Source organism: Alexandromys fortis, unplaced genomic scaffold, assembly GCF_014885135.2.
Source record: "Alexandromys fortis isolate MF-2015 unplaced genomic scaffold, M_Fortis_MF-2015_v1.1 scaffold_163, whole genome shotgun sequence".
Taxonomy (NCBI): domain Eukaryota; kingdom Metazoa; phylum Chordata; class Mammalia; order Rodentia; family Cricetidae; genus Alexandromys; species Alexandromys fortis.
This window is the reverse complement of record NW_026068085.1, coordinates 3,857,456-3,873,864: the sequence shown is the minus strand read 5'-3', so window position 1 is coordinate 3,873,864 and position 16,409 is coordinate 3,857,456.

Below are 16,409 nucleotides of genomic sequence, written 5' to 3'. Positions count from 1 at the left end.
CTCCCATCTGGTCTCTGCCAGTACTTTATGGGAAGCTATCATCCTCTTCTGGATGTTTTGGTGCTACATACTGCTCTATTGCCTTATCCTGGGAGTTTTGGGTACTGTATGTGGATCTTTACTCTATGCAGATGGTACTGAATAGAAAGCAGTCACTCATTTCTGGATGTTTTGCATAGTGCCCTCTTTTGTAATACTTGAATACTGCTTGGGGCTCAAGTGGTCTCTTCTGGGTACATTGAGTATGCTTTTGTTAAGGAATTGGGGGAACTATTACCCGGTTCTGTCTGCTTTGGGTACAGGAAGAGAATCTATGCCATTCTTCTGTTTGCTGACATTACTATGTAGGAAACTATCACCGTCTTCTGGATAATCTGGGAAAGGCATGGTGATCCATCACGCTCTTTTACTTGCTTTGGATTCTGAAAGTGAGCACATTGCAGGGTACTCCAAGATAGAACACTTCAAAGGCACTCCAAGGGTAATCTATCACGCAGTTCTGGATTCTTTTGATATTGCTGGAGACGTTATAACCCTTTTCTGGAAACTTACTTTGGATACTTTGGGAAATCATCTTCTGGAGTACTTTGTGTACTGTTTGGGGTTTAGCACAAGGACATATCGCCTTTTCTGGAGTCTTTGCCTACTACATGAGGATATATTGGCCACAATGGGTGACTGAAGTTACCAAATGGGAACATATTACCCTTCTCTGGGTGTTTTGGGTACTGCATGGATATAAAGGACAGAATGCAAATCTTCGTTTACTCAACATGGACCTTCAGACTCCTGTGGCCTAGGTTTGAAAAGCCAGAATGTACAGGCAGCCACTAGGGTTGGGCAGATCTATTTGTACTTCCATACAAATTAGCCAGCTATAGACTGACATCAGGGCCTCTGACATAGATATTAGGGTGATTAGAATATTGGAAGGAGGGACAGCCCATTGTGAATACGTCAGGCATGAGGTATAATATGAGAACTAGTGAAACACCTTACTCACTCAGCTGCCCTCCCAGTGTTGTTCAGAAAAGAAGAAAGTGTTCAACTGCACAAACAGTGATACATTTCTGTCTTTCCAGCACTGGTGATGTGGAGGAGGGAGGAGCAGTAGGCCAAGGTTAGCCACCACTACATATATAGTTGGAGGCCAGACTGGACTACATGAAACCCTGCATAAAAAATGAATGAATGAATGAATGAATGAATGAATGAATAAATAAATAAATAAATAAATAAATAAATAATAAAAAGGAATTTAAAATAAATCAAAGTGATTCTACTTACTAATGATTGCCACAGGGTCTGTGTCATCCAGGCCAAAGTGATGTAGCAAGGAGAGGTGGAGCTGGGTCCTGGAGGAAGCACTGTACATGGCTGAAAGAAGCATCAGTAGCAGCATAGAAGAGGACTGAAGAAGACTCCAAAGACAGATATGTGGGTGACCTACATGCCCTTGATGGACCAAGTGTCGGAATCTCAGGTCTGAGTGCTGAGAGGTGAGGTACTTGGGGAAATCACAAATTCTCTATGACAGACATTGCAAGGCAGAGTGTGCCTACTACCCCAATATGACAAAATAACTTTGCCTAGGTCTACAGACAAGAATAGGAAAATATTCCGTATAATTTAAAATTGTATCAGTATAAAAGAATCTATACCATTGTAAATTGCCTATAAAAATAGCTCACAAGTATTCACTCTATTACTCACTATTATTATTAGTGTGAGTATGCTCACACTAATCTAGTATCCCATCCGATTTTTCTCTTTTTTTTCAAAGAGATCCCTGAGCCTACATAATTTCCACTCCAAATCCCAACCCTATACCAATTATAATCAACCGCTAATTGATGTCACTAACCCTGAGGACAAATTTTGTTGGGAGAGGGGATGTTGTCTTTTAGAATTACTTCCAGCTGTCACGAGGGCAAAGTTCTTTCTCTGGGATCCTGTGAAAGTAAAATGATTGTTAAGGTTTAAGATTACTGTCTGGTATAATTGCAAAAAGTCTCTGAATATTCAGTAGAGTTTTCCTGAGGATCCTATTTGGAGTCTGGCCAGAACATTATAAAAAGGTGCACAATTTCAGCTAGCCATGTTGGAACCATCTTGAGCAGCTGGTACCCAAAACAGATCTTATAACAGTGTTATTAGCATCATGACATCATATCAACCATTTGGAGTTTTTGTTGTGGGGCTCCATCTTCTACCTGGAAACTTCAAAGGTTACAACAGGAAAATTCATTGTTCATCATGGAAAACTTAAACATTATTTATTATATTATACACACATATATTCAACGAAAGGTATGATAGAGACAAAAATAAGTACGAAGAAAAGTAAAATATTTTCTAAATTATTTCTCCTTTCTGTCCATACCAGATGACTCTTGAAATGAGACAGAAAGTCTGCATTTTTCTTTTAATAAACCAACATGCTTGGATTCAGACAAGGACAGAGTTCAACTCCAAAGCCAGCTGTTATTTTTAATTGAGTCATGACTATTATTATACTAGGTAATACACACACACACACACACACACACACACACACACACACATATATATATATATATATATATAATATTTAGTGATTCTTATCCTCAGATGACCTGTTCTCATAAGTCATAATTCTCTTTGTTGGTGATCCTATCTGGATAATTTTCTTTTCTCCTTTAGACATCTAGATGTCCAGGATCTCTTGACATTTTGAAGATAAGTATTTCCCTGCAAAGAAAAGAGCAGAACCCTGCCCCAACCCTTATGGGGCTTCCTTACTACCTGTATGGTTGTCACCTCTGTGAGTGAACTGTCATTTTTCTTTCTCAAGAGGTTTCTCTTTTTCAAACCAAATCTTTATTAATTTTGATGATATCCATGGTTTTTCTTCTCCTGTGGAAACAAGAGTGACATCTCTTTTCCAATATACCACATCTCCTAGTTTCCATTTTAAGGTCAATGCATCCTTGAAATACACTGGCTGATTTAATTCAGAAAGTTTTTCTATTATCCAATGTCTCTCTGCTGCTGTTGTTCCTTTCTCATTAGTGTTAAAAAATTCATGGTTAATAAAGCATTATGTAATGAATTTCTGGGGCTATTTTGCATTTTTTCTGTTTGTTTAACATATCCTTTATAGTTTGATTTGATTTTTCTATAACTGTAGAATTGTTTTATATACCTGTAATATGCTTTATATTATAATAAGCAAAAAGCTATTTTGTTTTCTTAGAAACATATGCTAGACCATTATCTGTCTTTATTTGTGCAGGTATACACATGATGGCCATAACTTCTAATAAATGTGTGATTACTGAATCAGCCTTTTCTGAGCTCAAAGTAGTTGCCCATTGAAAACCTGAATAAGTATCAGTGGTGTTGTGTACATATTTTAATTTTCCAAAATCTGCAAAGTGGAACACATCCATCTTCCAGATCTTATTCTTTTGAATATCCTTTGGGTTACTCCCTGCAGGGAATGATGTTTGGTTATAGAAAGAGTAAGTAGGACATCTCTTTATAATCTCTTTACCTTGTTGCCATGTAATAAAATACTCTTTATTAGAACTTTTGCTACTGTCATGATGGTTTTTATGAAAGTCTGAGGCCTTCAACACACTTCCAATGATAATCAATTTCTGTATTACCTTGTGCTAGAAGACATGGCAGACCTGTATGGGATTAGATGTGGGTTATATATTTGGGACAAAGCCTATTCCTGATTACATCTTGAACCTGTATGAATAATGAAGTTAATTCTGTATTATCTGGTATAAATTCAGTGGTTTCAATATGCAAGACAACTCTTTCTGCATACTGTGAATCAATAACTAAATTGAGAGCTTCTTTATAATCCCTTAGTACCATAAGAATAGCATATAACTGTCTTTTGAACAGAGGTATAAGGGCTTTGATTCACTTCATATAAAGCTTCTGATTTGTAACTTGCCTTTTATAACTTATTTACATTCAAATAGAATGTATGGGATCTAGCTATTGGTGTGTCATGTACAATGAAAGGAAGGATCCTAGTAGTTCTCTTCATAAGGCTAATTCTATAACTTTTGGCATAATTGTTATTAATCTTTCCTAAGAAAATTAACACAAGCTGTTTGTCACAGTTCATTGTCTTCCCATAAACATTTAATTTTATCAGTAGTAAAAGACAACTACAATCTCTGTTGGGTCTATTTGTGCTAGTTGATGAGGTGTCAATTTTCCTTTTATGATTAAATTAGAGAATTTTTCTACATAAATTTTTAATTTTTTCTGGTTTATGAGGTAAAAAGACCTATTCTAAGATAATATCTTCCATTTGCATTAAAATTCCTGTAGGGGAAATTATGGAAGGCAATATGACTAGAATGCAATTAAGATTTGGATTCACTCTATCCACATGTGCCTCCTGTAATTTCTCTTCAATGACAATTAATTCCTTTTCAGTTTCAGCTGTTATTTCTCTGGAACTATTTAAGTCTTTGTCACCTTCTAAGGTTTTGTTTAACTGAACTATCAGATAAGTTGCTATCCCAACATCTGGACATAGACTGGAAATGTCTCCTAACAGTCTTTGAAAGTCATTAATAGTCTGCAATCAGTCTCTCCTAATTTGTGCCTTTTGTGTTCTAACTTTCTCTGAACCTATTTTACAGCCAAAGTAATTGACAGAATCTCCCCTCTTTATATTTTCAGGAGCAATTTGTAATGCCAATTTTGGCAAAACTTTCTTTACTTCTTTAAATATTCTTTCTAAAGTATTTATGTTTGAATCAGATAACAAAATGTCATGCATGTAATGGTAAATTTCAGATTTAGAAAATTGTACCTTATAATATCCTTCCCAGAAATATGAGTGTCTGAGACTGCAGGAATAATAACTGAGGTATTTCATTGATGCAGCAGATTACAACCCCATAAATTCACTATAATATTATCCACATAAAGCCTCAGCCTTCCTCTCTGTCCTTCAAGTCCTATGAATTTAACCCATCTTGTCCTTTGTTTCACTTGAGATAGGGTTCCAATTCCCAGGATTTGACCACCTGCCTCTTGAAGAAGTCAATTTGAATGCCAAGATTCTGGAGTAATGATACTCATGTGCTCACCCATGTCTATCAACCCCACAATTACAAAGCAATTTATATGCACTCTTAGCTTTGGTCTTTGATCATTTATAGAAGTCTGCCAGAATGTATGTTTCCTATTTCCTCCTGGAATTTTTGATTCATGCTCCATGTTTATTCCATCATCCAAATCAGTATGGTTTTTTACAGAAGGCCCTGGAGTTTTTTAACTGTCCTGGTGAGACATGTCCTCCACAGTGACTGGGAATGACTGAACTACTTTTGACTTGGGGGCCTGTGAGAGGCCCCTAAAGGAGTTTTCTGCTGGTATTGGATTGCTTAGTCAGTTTTTTTTTTGTTGATCTGCATTCATTGGTCCAAATGTTAGCCTTTGCCAAATCTTCTACATAATCCAGAAGGTTGTTACTTTTTATTTTTGCCACTCCCAGAGGAGAAATTATTTCTAGGAATTCCTTGTCTACAATCCCTTCTCAGATGTCCTATTCTACCACAATTAAAACATTTGGCATTTGACATCTCTTTATTCCTTTGGAAATTGCTTCTCCTACCCATGATTCAGTATTATAGTCAAATGTCTCAATGTTCATTGTGTTCAGGATCCTTTCACCCATTGGTGTTTATCTGAGATTTAAGCCCCAAGTATCTTTTTGCATTCTAAGTTGACATTTTCAAAAATGAGAGATTAAATATGTACTTATTTAACTTCTGGGTCTGTTACTCCTATTTGTACAGACTTAATTAATTAGTAAAAAGTCACTAAAGGGTTCTCTCTATCCCTGTTTAACCCAGGTATGTGATAAAATTAATTTTCCTGGTACTTGAATCCTGTCCCAAGCATTATTTCTTTTTTTAAATTGATTTTTATTGAGCTCTACATTTTTCTCTGCTTGCCTCCCTGCCTCTCTTCTCCCTCCTTCAGCCCTCCCCACGTTCTATTTTATTTTTTCTGCCTTTTTTCTTTATTATTATTATTAAAAATTTCCACCTCCTTCCCTCCTCCCATTTCCCTCCCCCATTTCCCACTTCCCCTCCTCTGCCCTCTCCAGTCCAAAGAACAGTCAGGGTTCCCTGCCTTGTGGGAAGTCCAATGTCCTCCCCCCTCCATCCAGGTCTAGGAAGGTGAGCATCCAAGCAGACTAGTCTCCCACAAAGCCAGTACATGCAATAGGATCAAAACCCAGTGCCATTGTCCTTGGTTTCTCATAAGCCCTCATTGTCCGCCATGTTCAGAGAGTCTGTTTTTATCCCATGATTTTTCAGTTCCAGTCCAGCTGGCCTTGGTGAGCTCCCATTAGATCAGCCCCAACATCTCAGTGGGTGGGTGCATGCCTCATGGTCCTGACTTCCTTTCTCATGTTCTCCCTCCTTCTGGTCTTCATTTGGACCTTGGGAGCTCAGTCCATTGCTCCAGTGTGGGTCTCTGTCTCTATCTCCATCCATTGCCAGATGAAGGTTCTATGGTAATATGCAAGATATTTATTAGTATGTCTATCGGATCGGACCATTTCAGGTTCCCTCTCAGCTGCCCAAGGAACTAACTGGGGACATCTTCCTGGACCCCCTAGGCACCCCTCTAGAGTCAAGTCTTTCACCAACCCTAAAATGGCTCCCTTAATTAAGATATATACTTCCCTGCTCCCATATCCACCCTTCCTCCATCCCAACTCTCCCATTTCCCCAAGCTCTCCCCATCCTCCCCTTCTCACTTTTCTCTTCCCATCTCCCCTTACCCTCACCCCACCCCCACCCCCAAGTTCCCAATTTTTGCCTGGCGATCTTGTCTACTTCCAATATCCAGGAGAATAACTATATGTTTTTCTTCTGTCCCAAGCATTTAAGGCTGCTTTGTGGCATAGGGACAAGATTTATTCATCATAAAGTGTTTGACCTGTGTGAGTCAGCATAAGTGCCCTCACTAAGAATTGGATCTCAAGTCCTTTTGCTTTTACCTGTAGCTATAAAATTTTAGCCTCTTCTTGCAAATAGCATTTCCACAGTTGTATCCTGCAGCTTAAGTATTAACTATTAACAGTGGATTACTTTGCTTTACAACCCATAGCTTTGTCTGTAAGACTGATACGGTCCTCTGCAAACTAAGGGTCAGCTTTTAGATACCCCCCAGTCACTCATGACCATCCATTAATGTGAGCTGAGTTAACTTTTAAATGATGGGATGTACCTGACATGTTGGTTGTGCATTTTCCTGTACCCTACTCTGCTACACAAAACTGGCAGTAACAGGGGAGTGTAGAGCTTTTGTAAATAACACCAGAAAGTGCCAGAAGAAACAATGGACTAAATACAAACACTAGTTTAACTAAAAAAAAAAAAAATACCCTGTTAATGAAAATTGTAAAAAAAAAAAAAAGGCAATTTATATCTGAGTTTTACCGCAAAATTGTAAAAATTCCTTTGTTCATGCCTAATGCTTGTTGCTCCTTGCTATAAAAAGGGGTAATTCAGAAACCACCCTTAGCCACAGCTTTACAAGTTCATCTCAGGCTGTCATCTCAACTAAGTTTTTTGTACCCCATGGAGATTTTTTTTTAATTTTTAATTTTGTTCCTGAAATAAAGTTTGCTTCTTGTTTACTAGACTTTGGTGGTCTGTCCCATCTTGGCCTGACCCCCGTAGACCCAACAGGTACCACTCACATCCGTATTTTGGTCATGGAACATTGGGTTCAGTGAGTCTTGCCACCCAGGTACACATGTTTCTTCTCCCTGGAGAGGACATACAGGGTAAGGACACTGAAGAATGAATCCACAAACCAGGGAAATGGGGCTTGGTAATAGCAGAGTTGGACTAGCCCTTCTGACCAGGCCCTAGTTGAGGCAGGCATTAGGCAAGATGGAAATACTTCATTTAATCTGCTTAGAGTCAGAGAAACAAGTGCTTACTATAGAGAAAGATGAAACCCAGAGATGCTTACAGACCATACAAGGCTTTTCAGCTAGGGCGTCCCTGACTCTTTTTCATCTACCAGTCTCACTCACTTACACAGATACATCTGTACACCAGGTACAGAGATGTCCTCACTGCAGTCCACAGCATTTGGGCCTGGGAAGCAGGATAGCCTTGAGAGGGGTACAGTCGTCCCTTCCCCAGGGTCCTGCATTAGGTGCCAGGCCTGTCCTCCCAAGTTCTTTCCTTTCCTTGTCCTCTATCCAACTCTTGCTCTGGTAGTATAGGATTGGCTAGAGGTTATGACTATCATGGGCACTTGGGTGTCCAAGGAGAAGTTGAGGGCAATGTGAATCAGGTATAGTGGGGCCAAGGGAGGGGGAAATTCACAGATTCAGGGACTTTGGGGCCTCCATAGTCCTCCTTATAAGTCCCTCTTCTCCTGCTATGTGTTCAGGGCACAATCCGACACTTCTCATTGCTCTGTAGGCGTAAACACTGATGTCTGGCTCTTCTGATGGAAGGGCTTCTTCTTCAGACTCCCAAGAATCCCAGGCCTTTCAGAGTAAACCTTACAGGTGTAGACACAGGCAGATAGATAGACAGACAGACAGATAGATACACTGCTGAAGTCTTTTGTTCTATGAGGCCATCTTCATAGGCCAGGTCACCCCCACCTTCAGGCTATACCCTGAGGTAGATCTTCATCTCTCTGCAGTCCTCCTGAGTCTTGTTCTGAATGAGTTAGGGTTGAGATAAGGGCCTGCTTGGAGGCCAGGAACAGCACCCACAGGATCCCTCCCTTTTGCTTCTGCCAGTCCAGTTGGAGTTCTACCTCTACACCTGAAGTGAGTCTATCTCTACACATGGTGAGTCAGTCTCTCATACCTTAATGACTCAGTCTTTCCATCCCACGTTACAGTCTGCCACACTCAAGTGGTCTTCCAGACTGCACAATTGGGGATGTGTTTTCCAGAGGCTTTGAGGCAGACGCTAAAGTTGACACTGGAGAAAGACTGAGGAGAAATTGCTGAGTATAATTAGAACTGGCCTCTTACCTGCCTGAGAAAGACCCACCAATTGTCCCTTCCTAAGGCAGACATGCTCTTGCATGGCCCACTGACAGGTACAGATCTCTGCAGGTTCCTGGCTTAGCTCACCAGGATGCAGGGGCTCCTTACAGACTCTTTGTTGACAGAGGCTTCTGTCCTGCCCAGTCCCACAGTCTTTCAGTCCCAAAGAAACACACTGACATCTACTACATTAATTATAAACTGGTTGGCTTATTAGCTCAGGCTTCTTATTAACTAATTTCCACAAATTAACCAATAATTCTTGTCTGTGTTAGCCATGTAGCTTGCTACTTTTATCAGCAATGCATTCTCATCTTGTTTCCTCTGTGTCTGGGACACACTGCAGACTGACTCTTTCCTCTTTCCAGAATTTCACTGTTCTCATTGCTCCACCTTTACTTCCTGCCTGGTTGCCATGCCTATACTTCCTGCCTGGCTACTGATCAATCAGCATTTTATTAAAATAATACAAGAAACAGGATAAAAGACCATTGTCCCATAGCATCTCTTGGTTCAACATGGAGGGCAAGATGGTGAGAGATGGCTGGCAGATATGATGAGGTGACCCCTGCTGAGAGTGAATTGGGGGATAAATAGAATTAAGGCTCCTCTGAGGGTTAGGCATTTTCCCCAGGACTCCAATTCCCTCTCCATTGACTTCCCAGGTCTAAAAGGATATTTCTAGTTCCCCAGGCTGCTTCAGTCTCCCTAAGTTCATACCTGATCATATCAAAAGCTCCAAAAATTAGATCTGTAAAGAACCAAAGACACTACCCTTTGCAGCAACTGCAAATCAGGATACCACTTCTTACTTTCATGGATCTAGGAGTCCTAAGCCAGGAGACTGTGCCATCTGGTGGAACTTACCTAGAATTGCATGCTAGCTTTTAAATTCTAAGACGAAAGGGACAATGAGCATAACTTACCAGGGTATACAGGCATATCTAGACCTTTTCAAAGGGCAGAGCCAAAGAAGTCTGGGATATGTCCAGCTGCACACAGGTGCTGGAAAACCCATGAAGACTTAGTGTTCAGTACTCCTACACTTCTGTGAAATATAAATATGACTCCCTGCTGGGTCTCCCCCCAAAGGTGACATCAGCAAGATATAACACACATTAGTCATCAGATTAGGAGTCCAGCGGTCTAAATCCCTACCTTAAAATCTGAGTCCTATTTTTAACCCACCTACCTCTGTCAATTCCCATTCTAATTTTGTTAAACCCCAAAAAACTTTGAAAAGTCAAGAGGGCCTGGGTAGTTTAGTTGAAAGAAATCCTCTCACGTTTCCCCTGCCACACACTCAGAGTCTCAGACCTCTGAGCCACAACAATTAACATTGTAGCCAACTTGGTCCAAGTTCCCCAGAGATGCCAAGAAGCTGCCAAATCACCCAAACTCATCTTGGGCAGTGAGGTGAGGGTGGGTGTTTTGGTTCTATGCCTCCTGGGTGCTGTAGGTATATGTAAACCCTCCCTACCTCCTGAGATCTCCCAAAAGCTGTCTTAACTATGGCCAGGGATGTCCCTACTAGCATGTCATCATACCCGGAGAAAAGGGTAGATTGAAGCATCTTGATACTCTTGTCTTGCAATAATTTATTACCCTCATACAGGAAATCCCAGGAATTCTGGATCCCCAGGCTCTCTTTTGTGAGTCAAACCTTATGGCTCTGATGTAGCATTCAGCCCTCTCCTTGCCCTGACTATAGTGAAAGCAAGCATGAATAAAAGAGAGTCCAGAACAAATATCCTAAAGGAGGCACTCTGCCTGCACTGTTCCACAATTTTTAAAATATCATTGGTGTTCTAGGTTTTCTTATTCTTTTTGAACTTTCATGAATACAAAATATGTTATAAACTTGGAAGTGTTATGGTCAACAAGGTTACATAGTTTCTAAAGTATATGTAGTAATTCAGCTCTATAGGGAATACCTACTTTTGCTCTACATGATTAGACTGGGGACACTCATTACTCATTTCAATGTCATTCTGTAATCTTCTCACCTCTGGTTTGTGCCTGAGATGGACCAGCACATGTGCCCTTCCTTACTCTTGGGGAATGTGTTCTATTAGTAAAGTTATTTTAGTCAGCCAATGAGGGTATTACATGGACTTCAAAGTCTATTAAATACTCAGTATTTTGAAATGTCTTGCAAAGACACATCACTCATATGGTGTGGAGACTTGATCAAGACATGTTGACTGTCTTCATTCCTGTGTTCATTTGGCATTGCTGTTTCCTTTCCAAAGTACTATTGTTGAGGTAGTCTCCCTGCTTTTGCATCACCTTTCACTATAGAATTTGTACTTCTAGACAATATTTGTAGCATACTCTATCATTTTTGTCACCTCAGTCTATAGACCAAAAGTTATAGTGTGGCCCTTCTGATTTATTCTCTGAACTATGTGAAATGTATTATTCTCCAAGACCACAATCATGTAGCTCTGATTTCAATTACAAAAAGAAAAGGAAAGGAAAGATCTCAACAGTTGCAACAATCACAGTGACTCAGGCTCTCTTTTCTTCCTCTCACCCTTTAAATCATTTATAGTGGTCCTACAGCCCTGAAGATGACTGATGCTGCCCAGCTTAAAAGATAGATGCTCAGAAGATCAGTAAGTCTCTTATGTTTTATGCATAAATAGTGGAAAATTCCTATGTCCTTAGGGCAGCAGTAATAAAGTTATTTATTTTAAATAAAGCTTACATTCCCCTTGAGGTTTATTATCTATTGTTAGGGTGTTCAGCTTGTCTGAGGCTTCTCAGGCCTGCTCAGACCTGATTTGAGTTCCAGTTCTTTGGCTCCTCTTCCTTTGCCTCTTTTTATGGTGTCCCAGATTTCCTGGATGTTTTGTGATGAGAATTTGTTGGATTTGCTGTTTTCTTTGATCAGTGCGTTTCTTTTCTCTATAGTGTCTTCAGCATCAGAGATTCTTTCTTCCATCTCTTGTATTCTGTTGGTTATGCTTGTCTCCGTAGAACCTGTTCGTTTACCCAGATTTCCCATATCCAGCCATCCCTCGGTTTGTGTTTTCTTCATTGCTTCCATTTCAGTTTTCAAATCTTGAACTCTTTCCATTTTGTGTTTGACTGTTTTTTCTTGGTTTCCTAGGGTAACTTTTAGGGATTTATTTATTTTTTCAAACTTTTTGTTATTCTTCTCATCCATTTCTTTAAGGGAGTTTTCCACATCCTGTTTAAGGGATTCTATCACTTTCATAATGTCTATTTCTTCTACTTCATCTCTATTAGGGTGTTCAAATCTTCCTGTTGTATGTTTGCTGGTTTCTAGTATTATCATGTTTTTCAGATTGTTGGAGGAATTCTTGCATTGGCGCCTGCCCATCTCTTTCTTCAAATGCTCTCTGATAGTTCTTCTGGTACAGGATCAAGGCCACTTGCTGGCCAGGAACCTGGCAGACAAATGGGTGGGCTTGCAGAATGCAGGCTCAGTGAAACAAAGGAACTCCTGCTCCCTTGCACTCCCCACTTTCCCCCCAGATCCTCAGCTCCAAAGCAGTCTGAGTTGGGGAATTCTATGTCTCCGAAGAGGGGAAGGGGTGCCTGGGAGCAAGCTGGGATGGGATAGGAAGATAGAGGCAGTAGCCAGGGAGAGAAGCCCCTGCTGAATACCCAGATAGTTTAGGGGGTTGCAGGGTATCTGTGTATTTTATTTCTTCATTCAAAATTTAACACTGTACTCATGTGGGCAAAAATCTGGACATTTTGAAAAGGTTTTTGAGCAAGGTTAATTCATAGGAGCTATTCATAGGGAGAGTCAGAAGTGCTGAATAAAACAGAGATGGGGTGAGTAAGAAATGAAGAACTAGCCAAGGAAACAAACTTGATGGAAAAGAACAATAACCTAATAGACCAATGTGTAATCCAAATAGGTTTTGGTAGTTTCTTTTTGACTGAGCAAAATACCAATCTTTGTTTTCTCAACTACAATATATAGTACCTATATTAGGCATTTGCTGAAAGATATCAGGGTAGAGAGGGGAGGGAGTGAGAGAGACAGAAAGGCAGACAGACAGACACATATACACAGAGAGAAAAAGACTGAGACCTAGAGAGAATGAGCAAACAAGTGAGCTTTTAAAACAGTAACTAAGGTAGGTAACTGTGAGAGCCAAAGTTACATTTTATATATTAATTACTACCCCTTAGAGATCCATGAAACAAAATGCCTCTGATCTGCAAGCCCCTTACCCTAGATAGTCCCTGAGATGCTGGAGGCTATTGTTTATGGGTGATAATGTGAGGATCTAGGAAAACCTATTTAGCATTACAGAATACATCCTGAATAGAGGCATCCATCTTAAGCCATCTGGTGACCTGGGTCAAACTCACTTCCAGAAAACAAAACAAAACAAAACAAAACAAAACAAAACAAAACAAAACAAAACACAGAGGTAGGCAGAAACTGCTTTTTCGTTTCCAGGTCACTTAGACATGAAATAATCACACAGAAACTATATTATTTGCAATACTGTTTGGCCAATAGCTAAAGTGTATTGCTAGCTAGCTCATTATACACACACACACACACACACACACACACACACACACACACACATATATATATATAGTATCGCCACAAGGTTGTGTGACCTACTGGTAAAATTCCGTCCAGTGTGCCTGCATCTGTCTCCTGCGATGGCTCCATGGCTTCTCCCTGACTCCAGCTACTCTCTTTATATATCTTTTCCAGTCTGGCTATATTCTGTTAAGCCATTGGCCAAAGGAATTAACTACCTGGGACCATGTTGGTATCTGAGGGCCATGCTGCTGCCATGACCTCACTGATCTGGGTGGCTGTGCTGCCACCAGGTCCATGATGATCTCCAGCCAGAGCTTCTGCGGAGAGTCATGCCTGGTTTCATATTCCTGCTGCAGCTGGGCTGTGTTGATGTCTGTGGCCCTTGTTGCCATGGGAGTATTGGGAACCATGCCTATTGAAATCCAAGGGCCACAGTGATTCATAGCATACAGAGGGGAATCCCGTATCACAGAGAATGTACTGCAGGAGCACAATTTGAGCAAATACCCTAGATGCAGAAAATTAGAAGACAGGTAAATAAAATTTAAAGTGGTCCAGACATTTTTGCAGATATTCTGTCCTTGATAGTCCCACAGCTTCTTGTAGATATTCTGTCAACAGTGGTTTCGTGCCTATAGTTTGACCAATGATTTAAAAGATCACCTTATCCAATACCTTTTGGCCCAATCCTGATGTCCCAAGGCATGTAACTCCCTGCTTGTGATTTTTTTCCTTTAAAAGCCTGCCATCCCCAGGGTTTGCTGCAGGACTTCCTCCATTCACTGTGTTGGTATGTTGGAGAGTTGTGTTCAGAGCTCAAGCTTGCCAAACCAGGACCCTTGTGTGTTTACATCAGAAATTGGCTCTATGGTCTACTGGGGGTTCTGCAACGTGGGCATAGCAATAAAAAGCCACATATTTTTAGTCCTCTAAACAAGTTGGTTTGATCCATCAGCATTGGACATGCTTGGTTATATTTGGGCGGGATGTATGTTGGCAGGAAATATGTCTGGATATATGCTTGCCCCTGATTGGACCTGATGGGAAATGCAATAAGTTATGGGTTTTCCTTTTTAAGCTCTTGTCATACTTGATTTTGGTCCATTTCCCAGGAACATGGGTATAAACCAAGCCAGAGCCCATCCTCCTTCCCAGTAATTAAAGTTTGTTTCAAAACTGACTTTAAACTGTGAGAGTGGTCTTATTCTCCATTGGTAGGTAGATGTGGCATTCCCCTCTGTATGCTGTGATATCTATTGATTAATAAAGAGACTGCATTGGCCTGTGATAGGGCAGAGTAGAGCTAGCTGGGGAAAACTGAACTGAATGCTGGGAGAAAGAATGCAGAGCCAAGAGACACCATGGAGATGCCAGAGGAGAAAGACATAAACTGCCAGCCAGAACCTTGCCAGTAGGCTCTGAGCCTTGTGGTAAAATATAAAATAATAGAAATGGGTTGATTTAATATGTAAAAGCTTGCTAGGAATGTGCTAGAGTCAAACAGTGTTTCAAATAATATAGTTTCTATGTGATTATTTGGAGAGTCTGGGCTGCCGGGACCTCTAACAACAGATTGGTGCTCCAACGTGTGTAAGCTAAATCCACATAAAACCTGAGAGGGCTTGGAAAGGAATTCTAGACACTAATAAACAAAGTTTAGCTGCATTTTTTCGGATGGGCTCTGCTTGCTGGAAGCATGTTGCAGTTCCTTTAAGAGAGGTCTTCCTGAGTCAGTGGTAGCAAAAACAAAACAAAACAACAACAATAAAAATCACGTGGTTTCAAAACAGAGGCATTCTTGTTTGTCAGCACAGATGGCACTGACTCTTTCGGGAGGTCCAGCCAAGGGACATTTAAATAGGGTTTGTAAGAAAGCATATTACAAACTGCTTAATGGTTCAACATAGAGCTGCTGCATACTTGGAACTGGGGTGATGTGTGCAGCATACAGAGGTAGTGACCATGCCTCTGCCATGTTCAACTGGGTGCAGCCAAAAGGCAAAGCGGCCTTACTCCTAGTCATGCTGACACTTAACTTTTTAAGAAGTGCTTAGTATTTTAAGAAGCATTCCTGGGCAGAAAAGGATTTCAGATATACAATAGGACAGATTCAGTCATAAAAGACCTCTAAACAAGACAGTGTGTTTTAAAAATATACATAGGCTTGGGAGAGAGAAAAAAAAGAGTAAAGAGAGAGTAAGTGTAATATAAAAGAGTGCAGATAGTCATAGGTTAAAGCAGTAAAGATAATAATATAAATATTAAACTTGTAGAAAAAGTAATAGATTAAGAAATATAAGCCACATAAAGATTGAATATACACAGAGAGTCTGGATTATGTTTATTGTTGTGTTTTCTTTGAATTTTTTGACTGTGAAGGAGATAAATATGGACAGGCATTTCATTGCTAAGTTAAACCAACATATAAATTTTTAAAGGTATCTTGATTTCAGAATTTAGGTCTAAGGCCATGTTACTTTGGAAAAGAGGTTCTTCTTTTGTTTCCACAAAAGATGATAACCTTTGGATTCCTTCCAGACTAATGTGGTTTGATGGACCAAGACCCTCTGACAGGTCACTGTGAACACCCCCAAAAGCTACTTCACTCAACAAAAAGTGGAGGTAGTTTGGAGAGAATGATGCCCAAACTCTCTAAATGGTTTTTTATAAATGTTTGTTTACATTTAAAAAGGGATATGATATAGAAATGAATAGTTTGCATTAGTATGGATCAATTTAACATCAATTTTATTATATGTATATTTCTGCTCTTGATAAAGGTATTATGTGCACAGCTCA